Source organism: Thamnophis sirtalis, unplaced genomic scaffold, assembly GCF_051295495.1.
Source record: "Thamnophis sirtalis isolate CommonGarterSnake01/CBP01778 unplaced genomic scaffold, rThaSir2_p1.2 scaffold_5, whole genome shotgun sequence".
In the NCBI taxonomy this organism is placed as follows: Eukaryota; Metazoa; Chordata; class Lepidosauria; order Squamata; family Natricidae; genus Thamnophis; species Thamnophis sirtalis.
The window spans coordinates 16,489,685-16,502,959 of record NW_028261385.1 but is presented as its reverse complement, the minus strand read 5'-3'; positions in this window follow the sequence as shown (position 1 = coordinate 16,502,959).

Genomic DNA, 13,275 nt, shown 5'->3' with positions numbered 1-13,275 from the left:
TGCCTTCAAGTGCTGTGGAGCAGTGATCTCCAACCTTGGCAACTTTAAGACCTGTGGATGTCAACTGCACTATCTAATAAAATGAAATTCAATGGTGAAAAGAGTAAGTCTCTACATTTAGGCAAGAAAAACGAAATGCACAGGTACAGTACAGGTGGTATCTTGCTCAATAGTAGTAACTGTGAAAGGGATCTTGGAGTCCTACTGGACAACCATTTAAATATGAGCCAGCCGTGTGCAGCAGCTGCCAAAAAGGCCAACACAGTTCTAGGCTGCATAAACAGAGGGATAAAATCAAGATCACGTCAAGTGTTAATACCACTTTATAATGCCTTGGTAAGGCCAAGGTGGTGCAGTGGTTAAATGCAGCACTGCAAGCTACTGCTAGATCAGCAGTTCAGCGGTTCAAATCCCACCGGCTCAGGGTTGACTCAGCCTTCCATCCTTCCGAGGTGGGTAAAATGAGGACCCAGATTGTTGGGGGCAATATGCTGACTCTCTGTAAACCGCTTAGAGAGGGCTGAAAGCCCTATGAAGCGGTATATAAGTCTACTGCTATTGCTATTGCCAGAGTTCCTCAGCCAGCTGACTGAAGAACTCTGGGAGTTGAAGTCCACAAGTCTTAAAGTTGCCAAGGTTGGAGACCACTGCTGTGGAGAATACATAGAGGCCATCCCAGGTCCTTGGGAACCTAATTTGAAATACTTCCCATCACTGGCAATTGCTCAGTCCATTTAACCCCCATCCTTTCCCATATCATGTTGTGTAAAAGTCTGGGAATTTTAAAACTCTTTCATTCCACCTTGATGTCACGATGAAAATATTTCTTTTGGATTCAGAAGGCTGTGCCTAACAGAAGGGCAGAGCGATCCTTAACTTCTTGGCATTTCATGCTTTTGCTCTGAAACGAGGCCTACGATTCCCGCAACTTTCTCATTACCTCAGGAAAACTGCAGCCTCCTGATTGGAGAACAAGATGCCGTGGGCCTGGTTAATGTTCTCCCAGGCTTAGGATTTCAAAAATCACTCAGAAATACCAGCGCTTCTGCTGTTTCATTGACAGATTGATAGCCCGCAATGTGGTTTGTAATACTTGAAGAAACATCTTGAAATACTTATGTCATGATTGAGGTAAGGGTTTTGAGGGGAGGAAAAACAGTTGGCTCTTTCTGCCTGCACACTTAAAATGTTGTGCTTTAAATGAATATTAACATACTGCTAACCCAAACACTGGAGCACTTGGTGGAGAAAACACACAAATGTAGGCTACAGTGTATACGCTGAGTGGGTGCTGCAAGATTTCATGCATTATGAAGAAGATAAATAAATTATTTGTCGTTGTTAGTGTTAAATCAGCTTTTAATAGCTAGTCAATCCATGTTCTTACATTAAGTAGTAAGTTTTAGATCAGGGTGTCAGCAACCTGCGGCTCTGGAGCCGCATGTGGCTCTTTCATCCCTCTGCTGTGGCTCCCTGTCAGCATCACAATTGACAGGGCTTTCGGTTAGGACAGGCAGAGGAAAAAGGATGTCGTGCTAGGAGGAGACTTTATGGTGGAAGAACTGGACTTCCGGTCAGCTCCAGAATTGAATTGGGAGCTTCCAGTTAGTACTTTTGTGGCTCTTTGAGTGTTTAAGGTTGCTGACCCCGGCTTAGATGTAGGTTGAAGAAGAAACACCAGCCCCCTCTGTTTCACATATGATGGACGAGGTATGGAAGGAAAGTTCCAAAGGTGCTTTTTCAAAAGGCAAATTGGACTTGTCTTTTCCTTGAAAACGTTTCACTTCTCATCCAAGAAGTTTCTTTAGTTCTTCTTCAAACTTCTTGGATGAGAAACGAAACATTTTCAAGGAAAACAACAACAACAAGGAAAGCCAGTTGCTTTTTGAAAAAGCGCCATTGGGACAACCATGACCTGGATGATTGAGAATCTCCATAGATACTTCTTTTCTTGGGAATTGGGTCCCAGAGCCAGCTAAAGTCAACTCAAGAAGAAGAGTGGTCTACTTCAGAGGATTTCAGGGCATTTTCTGCTTGCCCAGGGTAGAGCACCATTGTACCCTAATATTGGTTATCCATAAGGCTCCACTGTAGTCTGACTTTTCTAAGCTACACTATATTGGGAATAGTGCAGGGGTGGGCTGCAATCGGTTTAACAACCAGTTTGGTGATCATGCACGCGAGACTAACACACTTGTGCGCAGCATTCAAGATACAGCAATTTGAAGCTCAGCTGCTTACCTTCTAAGGCAGTCCCAGTAAGTAGAACAGTGGAGGCATGTAAATCAGCCATGTCGGGTGAATCAGCTGACCCAGAAAGAAGGAAATATAAGACAGGATAAGGTGGAGGTGGATGGACGGGGCCAGCTGATTGTCCGAACTATTGGTTTGCCGGAACCGGCCCTAACAGGCAGCAGCCCACCACTGGAATTGTGTTAGAACAGAAATGTTCCAGTTTTTGTTTTGATTAAAGTTTAGACTAAATTGTGACTGGATGGTTTATAGTTCAGCAAGTTGAATGACTCAGGGGCACAATACTTACCATGTAAGTAAGTAAGTAAGTACATAAGTAAGTAGGTAGGTAGGTAGGTAGGTAGGTAGGTAACAGTGGTGGGTTTCAAAAATTATTTGAACCTACTCTTTGGGTGTGGCCTCCTTTGTGGGAGTGGCTTGCTGCCCATGTGACCAGATGGGAGTGGCTTGCTGCCCATGTGACCGGATATGAAGATGCCAACGACACTTGTCAGAACCACCTTAAATTACCTCACACACAGCACCGGCATGCATAAGAATATGATGTATATTTGTTTTTTAAAAGGCATCTTTGGTTTGCGTTAAAACAACTTCAACACACGCAATGTTCTGATTGCACCACAAACGCAGTAGTCATCCTTACCTTTCACAGAGGCACTGAGTTTCATAAATATGAGCTTGATAGTGTAGAATAATCATATCCAAGGACCAGTGGTGGGTTTCAAAAAATTTTGGAACCTCTTCTGTAGGTGTGGCCTGCTTTCTGGGTCCACTGGTGGAACCTCTTCTAACTGGTTCAGTAGATTTGACGAACCGGTTCTACCAAATAGGTGTGAACTGGTAGGAACCCACCTCTGGTAGGTAAGTAAGTACATAAGTAAATATCACACTGTTTATTTTTCAGATTTATCATGCTATGTCAATGCTGCTATTTCATCTTATTCATCTGGTTTTATAGCTTAACATGTTACACAAACCCAACCGAAGCAACAGAAATGTTGGGCTAAGCCCAAGAGCAATGTAAAACAATCCAGCCAGAATGCAGTTCTTTGTTTACACACAATAGACAGAATCTTACCAGACTATACCCTTATTACTCTCATCTCAATAAATATACCCTGGGAGATTATAAGAAGTGACTATTCTTCTGTCTTCTGTCCAGCTCTGGACTGGGCTGCCTCTTGTCTCATCTTTCTTTCTGAAATGTGCTGCTTCCTTCATGGGAAACTGTCATTTCACATAGCATTCCCTCCAGGCATTGTCCTTAATGAAGATTTCACTCAACAAGCATATTGAATAATGTGTCTTTAATCCAAAGGCAGACCATCTATAGCAGTGTTTCTCAACCTCAGGCACTTGAAGATTGGTGGACTTCAACTCCTTCCTTCTTGGGAAACTATTGCTTCATTGTACCCTATCACATGAAACTATCATTTGTTCTGAGGTGCCCATTCCTTCACAAATACCATTTGTATATGGGTTGCCATCCCTAAATTTGCCACATTCATGATGCTGAGAAGCCAATAAGTGCAACTGATAATTGGAAAAGGGTCATTAAGTAGAGACCTTCTCGGTTTATATGTACTTTTTTCACTGGATCTCCAAACTGTATGCATGTTATGGCTACAAAAGAAAACTCACCCTCATCTAAATAGAGTTGGAGGCAATGTATGGGAAAAGTATCACTACTAGTACTACAATGTATTTACTCCACATCCATAGATGATAATTCCCCAGCTTTGTTGGCTGTTGTAGGAGTTGAAGTCCACCCATCTTCAGGTACCTGTGGTTGAGAAACTATCCATACCATTTGGATTGAATTTGGCCCTTACCTTCTTGTGGCTCTTGGCCCAGTTTCACCACTACTATTCAACAATCAGAACTTATATCAAGTTTCCTACAGCCTTCTGCTTGAGAGAAAGAGGAGAAGGTGGCTATCATAGAGAAGTGTTTCTCAACCTAAGACACTTTTAGATGCATGGACTTTAAATCCCAGAATTCTGATAGTTGAAATCCATGAATGTTAAAATTGCTGAGGTTAAGAAAAACTGCAAACTCCCCTCCCCTTTTGCTCCTCTTTATTCCCTATGGGAGGGGCCATCTACCGTCCACCTGTGGCTTTACTTCTGAGTGGGCCCTTGTTCCTTAGCTGTTCCCTTCTCCAGGCAGCTCTGCACATGCGCACATTGGGAAACTGGCTCCAGCTGTTCTTCTGCCCCATTGATATCTGACTCTGAAGGCAGCTGATAACTATTGGATGGCCCTGTCCCCTTGTCCAACACAGAACACTCTTCAAAGCCTTCCCCAGACTCCAGGACTGGTCCATCTTCCTCCCCACCCTCCTCACTGTCTGAGTCTGCCACCAATACATTATCACTTACATTTAGACCAACCCACTGTTTATAGAATCATGAAGATCCTGGAAGGAAGGCAGCCTTCAAGAGAGAAAACCTATAGTCTTGGATTATTTGATATAAAACAAGGTTCTGCTTTTATAGCTACTATAAAATTTTGTGAAGAATTCATAAAATACAGATTAGTGCTCAGTAATGGTCTGCTTACACTGGAAAAAACAGGTGGGAAAATGAACTGTGGAGTTCCCCCTTCCTCATTAGATGCCTGGGACTCCTGAGAAAAAGAACAGGAGTGTCAAACTCAAGTATGTGGGACAGATCCGCCCCACAGGGTGCTTAGATCTGGCTCATGGGGCCATAGTGAAGTAAAGGACTGGCCTATGGTGGCTTTGCCCCTGAAAACAGAGCTTGGGCGGCTTCCACCATTTTCCCTGGCAGAGAGTTGCAAAAGGCTGTCACAGCTGAAAACAGAGCTCAGGATGGAGCCACAGATGCCCCCAACACAAATGATGTTAAGCTGGCCATGCCCGCCCTGGCCACCCCCACCAGGGGTGGGTTACGGATTCTTTTACTGCTGGTTTGCTCAGGGATGCGCTTCGGCTATGCGTGCATGCACATTAGTGAAAATTGCTTCTGCGCATGCAAAACAATAGAACTGGTTTGGAGGTGTGGGCGGCCGAGTTACCACCTATTCCACTGAACTAGTCCGAACCAGTAGGAACCCACCTCTGAGCCCCACCTCCCGAGATCAAACATAATCCTGATGTGGCCTTCAATGAAATCGAGTTTGACACTCATCTTAAAAGAAAGGAGGGACTTCTGAAGGATCGTAAGTGAAGGCTATCAGTAGAAGGGAATATAGAAAAGAAAGTTTTCTGCCTCATTTACCAAGTAGGGCTGTTCAGGGGTGGGCGTCAAAATTGTAGCAACAGGTTTGCTGCCACATTGCTGGGTGGGCATGGCCATGGTGGGCATTGCCTAGTCGCCCTCCTGCACCACGTTGGGGGGCAACTTCCTGTAAGCCAGTTTTTTGCCCTCTCCAGGCTCCAGAGGCTTTCTTTGAGCCTCTGGGAGGGCAAAAACTGCTTCCCACAGGCTCTGAAGGGCCTCCAGAGGCTGGAAACAGGCCTATTTCTGGACTTCCAGAACTTCCTCTAGGTCCATTTTTCACCCTCTCCCAGCCTCCACATGGGCCTTACACTTACCTGGCATGATGAACGGGCTGAGTTGAGATTACTGGGAGGGGCAGGGTGGGGCAGGAGGGGCAGGGTGGAGTGGGCATGGCCAGCCAGGGGTGGCATTTGGAGGTTTGCCGAACTGGGCAGAATCTTAGCTAGAGATCACCCGAACCCGTGCAAACTCCCAGTAGCCCACCCCTGGGGCTGCTCCATCAGTGCCTTCTGTAAAAAGTGAGAAAAAGATAAAAATTCTTCCATTCCCCGAGTGGCCAATCCAACCAGTTATTTCAAAATTTAATTTTTAAGTCCTCTTTTTTGAACAGATATTTTTTTTCCTTTGAAATGATAATAGGCAATCATATTTCAATCATATTCTCCTCCCCAGGTACCTCTTATTTCCCCACTGCCACCACTTATATTCAACAGCATCCCAATCAGTTTAGCTCCGCTGACTGTGGAATTCTGGAAGTTGAAGTCCACACAGTTCCAAGTTGCCAAGGTTGAGAAACACTGGTTCAGGAAACATCTAAAATAATAAAAACAGTTTTCAAAATCCCCCATTCCCTTTTTGTACAAAATTCCCCCAATCTCAAGAGAAAAAAGAAAGAGTTTCCCTCACCCCCACCCCAAAATACTGGATTCAATTTTATTCTGTCGTGATGATGGTATCCATTAAAGGTCATTTTTAGATGTTAGCAAGAACATTTGCCATTTTGCAATCGTTTCCCAGCTCTGAGCACAGACACTTTCTCATCAATGACTTCCAAAGGGTCTATAATCTGTTTCTGCTTTAACCAGTTTCTGCCCACAAACATGTTTGTGAGACTGCTCAAAAACCCAAACAATTGCCAACATTTCTTTTCCTCAATCTGTGCGTAGTTCTGTTGCATGTTTAGTCAGTCTCAAAAAAGTGTCAGATTGGAAACATATGCCTGCTGCAGTTTCTCCTGAAGCAGGAGAATGTCTAAATCATATATAGTTTCTTTTTTTTTTACACTGGAAAGAGACTCTGCCTTTATAATAGGGGTTTTTGCATTTTCGCTATGCATGGTCCCCAGCCAACCTCAGCAATCTGACAAACAGACTGGCATGATCTGTGTCTTTTCACATTTGACAAGCTTGGATGTGTGCTGAAATCTTAGGGACACACTCAGAAAGGCAGGCACCAAGCTGGCAACCCATTACCATCATAACGTTGTGTAAAATCTCTGATTTTATCACCATGTCTGCTCCTGACTTATCAAGAAGAGATAAAAGTTTATTCCATTGTCACGACTGCAAGAATTACATTAATATTACCAGTTCTGTACTGCCTCCCATGTCAAGAGACATTTAAAGTGATGAAAATACAATTTAGAAAATATATAAAGAACCATAGCAAAACTCACGAATAGAATAGAATAGAATAACAGAGTTGGATAGGACCTTGGAAGTCTTCTAGTCCAATCTGGGTACTTGAGAGACCGCCTGCTGCCAATCACCTCCACTAGACCGATTAGATCCCACAGATTAGGCCTCCTCCGAATTCCATCCGCCGGCCAGTGTCGACTGGCGACTACCCGGAGGAGAGCCTTCTCTGTGGCTGCTCTGACCCTCTGGAACGAACTCCCCGTGGAGATTCGAACCCTCACCACCCTCCAGGCCTTCCGCAAAGCCCTTAAAACCTGGCTGTTCCGACAGGCCTGGGGCTAAAGAGCTGTTGCCCCCGTCTTGAATGGTATGACTGTTGTGTGTTTTTAAATTATGCATTGTTATGTTTTGTTTTATTTTTTGTCTGTACCCCTCTTCCCTGATTTGAATTGTGAGCCGCCCTGAGTCCCCTGCGGGGGAAAAGGGCGGCATACAAATATAATAAATCAAATCAATCAAATCAATCCCCTGCTTAGGCAGGAAAGCCTACACCACTTCAAACAAATGGTTATCCAACATTTTCTTAAAAAAAACTTCCAGTGTTGGAGCATTCACAATTTCTGGAGGCAAGTTGTTCCACTGATTAATTGTTCTAACTGTCAGGAAATTTCTCCTCAGTTTTAAATTGCTTCTCTCCTTGATTAGTTTCCACCCATTGCTTCTTGTTCTACTTTCAGGTGCTTTAGAGAATAGCTTCCCTCTCTCTTCTTTGTGGCAACCCCTGAGATATCAGAACACTGCTATCATATCTCCCCTAGTCCTTCTTTTCATTAAACTAGACATACCCAGTTCCTGCAAACATTCTTCATATGTTTTAGTCTCCAGTCCCTTAATCATCTTTGTTGCTCTTCTCTGCACTCTTTCTGGAGTCTCCACATCTTTTGTACATTGTGGCGACCAAAACTGGATGCAGGATTCCAAGTGTGGCCTTACCAAGGTCTTATAAATTGGTATGAACACTTCACATGATCTAATGAAGGCAAACATGCAGGTTCCAGGATAATGTTGCAAAATCCAATCTGGGTCGGTCACTGGGACCAGAGATTTATTCTTCCTCTGGTCCCAGTGACTGATCTGGATTGGATCTTGCATAATGAAAGTAATAGCAAAACATTGGTTAAGAATAGTTATAGTAACAATATAATAATAATAATCCACATAAACCTCAATATGACTATCTGTTTAAATACTTTAGGAGGGCCTGGATGAAGAAATAAGACCTTAGGGGGTATCTAATATGAGTTAAAGTTGGACCCTTTGATATTAAGAAAAGTATCTACAAAAACCCCTCTTTGTGTGCAATCATAAGATGGCAGCAGAGAGGCTAAGAGAAGCCGATACAGTGGGCAGTTATCAAAATGAAAGAATTTTCTGACTTTCTATTTTCACGTTAAGGGACATGGTGACTCAGTGGCTAAGACGCTGAGCTTGTTGATCAGACAGATCAGCAGTTTGGCAGTTCAAATCCCTAGCGCTGCATAACGGAGTAAGCTTCCGTTACTTGTCCCATCTTGTGCCAACCTAGCAGTTCGAAAGCATGTGAAAATGCAAGTAGAAAAAAAGAACCACCTTTGGTGGGAAGGTAACAGTGTTCCATGCGCCTTCGGCATTTAGGCATGCCGGCCACAGAGACGTCTTTGGAAAGCGCTGGCTTTGAAATGGAGATGAACACCGCCCCCTAGAGTCAGGAACGATTAGCACATATGTACAAGGGGAACCTTTATCTTTACCTTCACATTATAGTGTTTGTTTGCAGGTTTGTCCATCAATGTCAAGACACTATTTTCAAAAAGATTTTTTTACAAATCCAAATGAGACAATCATACCCTCCCAATGACATACTTTCTATTCTATAAGTATTTGTTTTGACTAATTTACAGCACAATTTACAGAAGAACCTTCATTCCAAGTCGTGTCATCTTCCTGAAAATTTTGCAGGTAGTCCTTATGACCATAACTGAGCCCAATATTTCCATTGCTAAGCAAGATAGTTGCCACAGTTCTTAAGTGAATCCCTGGAATTGCTAATGGCTTTTAAGTGAATCTGGCTTCCCCACTGATCGATTTTACTTGTCAGGAGATCACAAAAGAGGATCTCATGACCTTGGGACACAGCAACTATCAAAAATATGAGCTAGTTGCCAAGTGTCCGAATATTGATCATGCAGCCATAGGGATGCTGCAATTGGGGAAAAAGACACTGGAAACATGGAGAGTGTTTGGAAAGATGGTTTTAATGGTGGACAGGATCACAGGAACTCTGACACCTTGAAGATGTTGGGTGAAGAAAAAGGAAGGGAAGAGATGCTGAGAGTGCCTGGGTTTTATGACCTCTCTGGGCTTGTAATCTGATTGGTTGTCAGACTCCCATGGGGCCATGCAGGAGCCACTCTGTAGGATGTCATGAGTCCCAGGCTTGGTTGACACTTGCTTGGTGATGTTGTAATGAAAAGGCTTTGGGATTCCTATTATGGCTCTGCCTGAAGGAGGTAGATCTTTGTTATGTAGAATAGACTGGCTCAGGCCTTAATGGCCCATTGACAAAGGTGGGAGATGGGTTTCTGCCTCCCTTTAGGGGAGATATTCCGTCTTTTTAATATTTGCAAAAAATGTCATTTTCCTAGGAGAGGGGTGGGTGCTAACTTCCTTCAGTTGTAAGTCTGAAAAAAAACAGTCATAAGTCACTTTTTAAGCCCCATTGTGACTCTGAATGGTCACTAAATGAATTCCCCAAAGGTGCTTTTTGAGAAGGCAACTGGACTGTCTGTTGTTTTTTTCTTTGAAGATGTTTTGCTTTTATTCAAGAAGCTTCATGGATGAGAAATAAAATGTCTTCAAAGGGAAAAAAAATCTCAGAAAGACCAGTTGCCTCTTGAAAAAACACCTTTGGGACAACCATGATCTGGATAGCTGAGACTCTCTATGGTAACTAAATGAATGTACCTTTACTCTCCTCATTTCAATGAGAACTAGTCTAGGAAAGGACATGATATACATGATGCTATTCTAAGATAGACAAAATTACTTCCCATTTCTTGATGGGAGAGTTATTTGCCAGGAAGGAATTAGCAGCTTCCAAGATAGTTATGATTTCTGCTTCCTCCAATGAAGGCCTTTGGGAGGCAGAGCACTTCATAAAACCAAGGTTAGTTCTGGGCCTTAATAAGCACGTTTAAAATTTCCATCCTCAAAGCATAGGGTTTTTTGAGCCATATGGTGCAGTGGTTGGAGTGCAGTACTACAGGCTACTACTGCTGGCTGCTGGCTGCCTGCAATTTGGCAGTTTGAATGCCACCAGGCTCAAGGTTGACCCCATCCTTCCATCCTTCCAAGGTGGATAAAATGAGGACCCAGATTGTAGAGGGCGATATGCTGACACTGTAAACTGCTTAGAGCAGGCTGTAAAGCACTGTGAAGTGGTATATACTGTATTTTTTGGAGTATAAGATGCACTGGAGTCTAAGACACACCTTAGTTTTTGGGGAGGAAAAAAAGAAAAAATATTCTGTCTCTGCCTACCAGCATCCATGGTATTCATCCGACTAGCGTCCTGTCAGTGTGTGAGAGAGTTGAGGGCTGTTTGGAAACAAACAGTATTTGCTGTGTGAGCAGCAAGGAAGGAGACAGCAAGGAGCCTGGGCATGGCTTGTTCTGTACTAAAGCTGCATGCTGTGCTGATATCTGAAACTAAAACTGAAAGTGAAACTTCTTTCCTCTGCTGAACTGCCACATTGCAAAATCTGCTTTTGGTATTGAATATTTATTTAATGTGTTATATTACATATAAAGAGAAGTTATTGAATCCTGCTGAATCAGTTACTTGGGTGTGCTTTCTGAATGTGATTGCTGATGCAAACTCTGACATGTCCTCGCAGCAAATAGCGAACAGCCAGGTCAGCTTCAGCACATTATTGCACATTATTTAGCACATTACAGCATATTATTGCAGCCTGATTCAGCAGTTCGCTGATTGGTGGGTAGATCGGCATCCCAGAATCCTCCCAATCAGCTGCTCCAAGCTGCAGGAATTGTGACAGATCATCGCCTCCTCCGTGCCTTGCGTTTTTGGCTACATTTGGTGTATAAGATGCACCCAAATTTTCACCCTCTTTTGGTGGGGGAAGTGTGTCTTATACTTTGAAAAATACGGTAAGTCTAAGTGCTATTGCTATTGCTATTTTCTGCAATTTCTACTCTCTCTACTTTCCTTTATAAGTTCTAATTTTCTTACAAATTAATATATTTGTTTCTTCATTAAGGGACATGTTACCCTTTTCTCATACTATCATTTTTTTTCATGAAGCGGGAAAAAAAAGAATGTATGAGGAATTATGCCATCCTAAAATCGCTTTGTACATTAGGCCAGTCTACCCTAGTATCTATAATATTTAACGTATCATCGTCCTTATGCTTCCCACAATCAACAGTATCATAGAAATAGGCATTTATGTTAAAAAGTATTGTCCATTGGATTACCAAATGTCATAAATCATCTGCTTAAGAATGAGAAACAAAGTTAATTCTTAAAGCATCATGCCGAAAACTTTACCCTCAACGTGGCTCCGTTTGGCATATGTGGGTGGACTCTGGCTGGTGTTGCCAAGTACAACTCAATGTTTTCCAAGTTCTCCATTGCCGCTCATCTGACAGCAACCAGAAGCACACTGTGAAAATGTTCACTTTCCAAATTAAGCAGGGAGAAATAAGGGTGACCAGATGTTATGGGCACAGAATCAAAGCCGTGTAAGGCGAGGGCATTTCTGAGGAAAAGCTGGAAGTGTTCTAGGCTCTATATCTTGCCTATCAAGATAATTCTGCAACTCTAAGACGTAGCTTGAAGATGGAAGAAAAAGATATTTCCCGAAAAAGAAGGCACATGTTCTTCTTCACTCTCACTCATTTATCCTGTGGCAGATTCCCACCGATCCATAGCTGATACCACCATTGCCACACATTTGATTAATAATACAGTTCCTGCATGAAATGTTCAAGCTTGCTAGCTAGGTCCTAATTATGGTTCAGTGATGCATACCAGTAGGCATTCATCGGATGAGGAGGATGCAGACTAGGGAGATAGAGAGTTGTGGGCATGGGCGATATGCCACTGCGAGACGTAGTGTGGGACTTGTCTTTGACAAGGTGCAGTTTATGTAAACATCTAGAAATAACTACAGAGAGAAGAAGTTAAAGTCAGTCTTTACAAATTGAGTGCTCAGAAGGATCCATCTTCAAGAGTGTCTTAAGGCTGCTGCTTGGGGCAACCGAGAATTACGTAAAAGGCAACTGTCCACATATTCCATATTAATAGAACAGTAGTTTTTTACAAAGAGCCACTTTGGTGCAGTTGTTAAGGCACCTGGCTAGAAAGTGGGAAAAAGGGAGTTTTAGTCCAACTTGTTCTATATTTCTATTCTATTCTATTCTATTCTATTCTATTCTATTCTATTTTTCTATTCTATTCATTTCTATTTTATTCATTTCTATTCTATTCATTTCTATTCATTTCTATTCTATTCCATTCTATTCTATTCCATTCCATTCTACATTTCTATTCTGTTCTGTCCTGTCCTGTCCTGTCCTGTCTTATCCTATCCTATCCTATCCTATCCCATCCTATCCCATCCTATCCTATTCTTTGGTGCAGTTGTTAAGGCACCTGGCTAGAAAGTGGGGAAAAGGGAGTTTTAGTCCAACTTATTCTATATTTCTATTCTATTCTATTCTATTTTTCTATTCTATTCTGTTCTATTCATTTCTATTCTATTCATTTCTATTCTATTCTATTCTATTCTATTCCATTCCATTCTACATTTCTATTCTGTTCTGTTCTGTTCTGTTCTATCCTGTCCTGTCTTATCCTATCCTATCCTATCCTATCCTATCCTATCCCATCCCATCCTATCCTATTCTTTGGTGCAGTTGTTAAGGCACCTGGCTAGAAAGTGGGAAAAAGGGAGTTTTAGTCCAACTTATTCTATATTTCTATTCTATTCTATTCTATTCTATTCTATTCTATTCTATTCTATTCTATTCCATTCCATTCCATTCCATTCTATATTTCTATTCTATTCTATTCTATT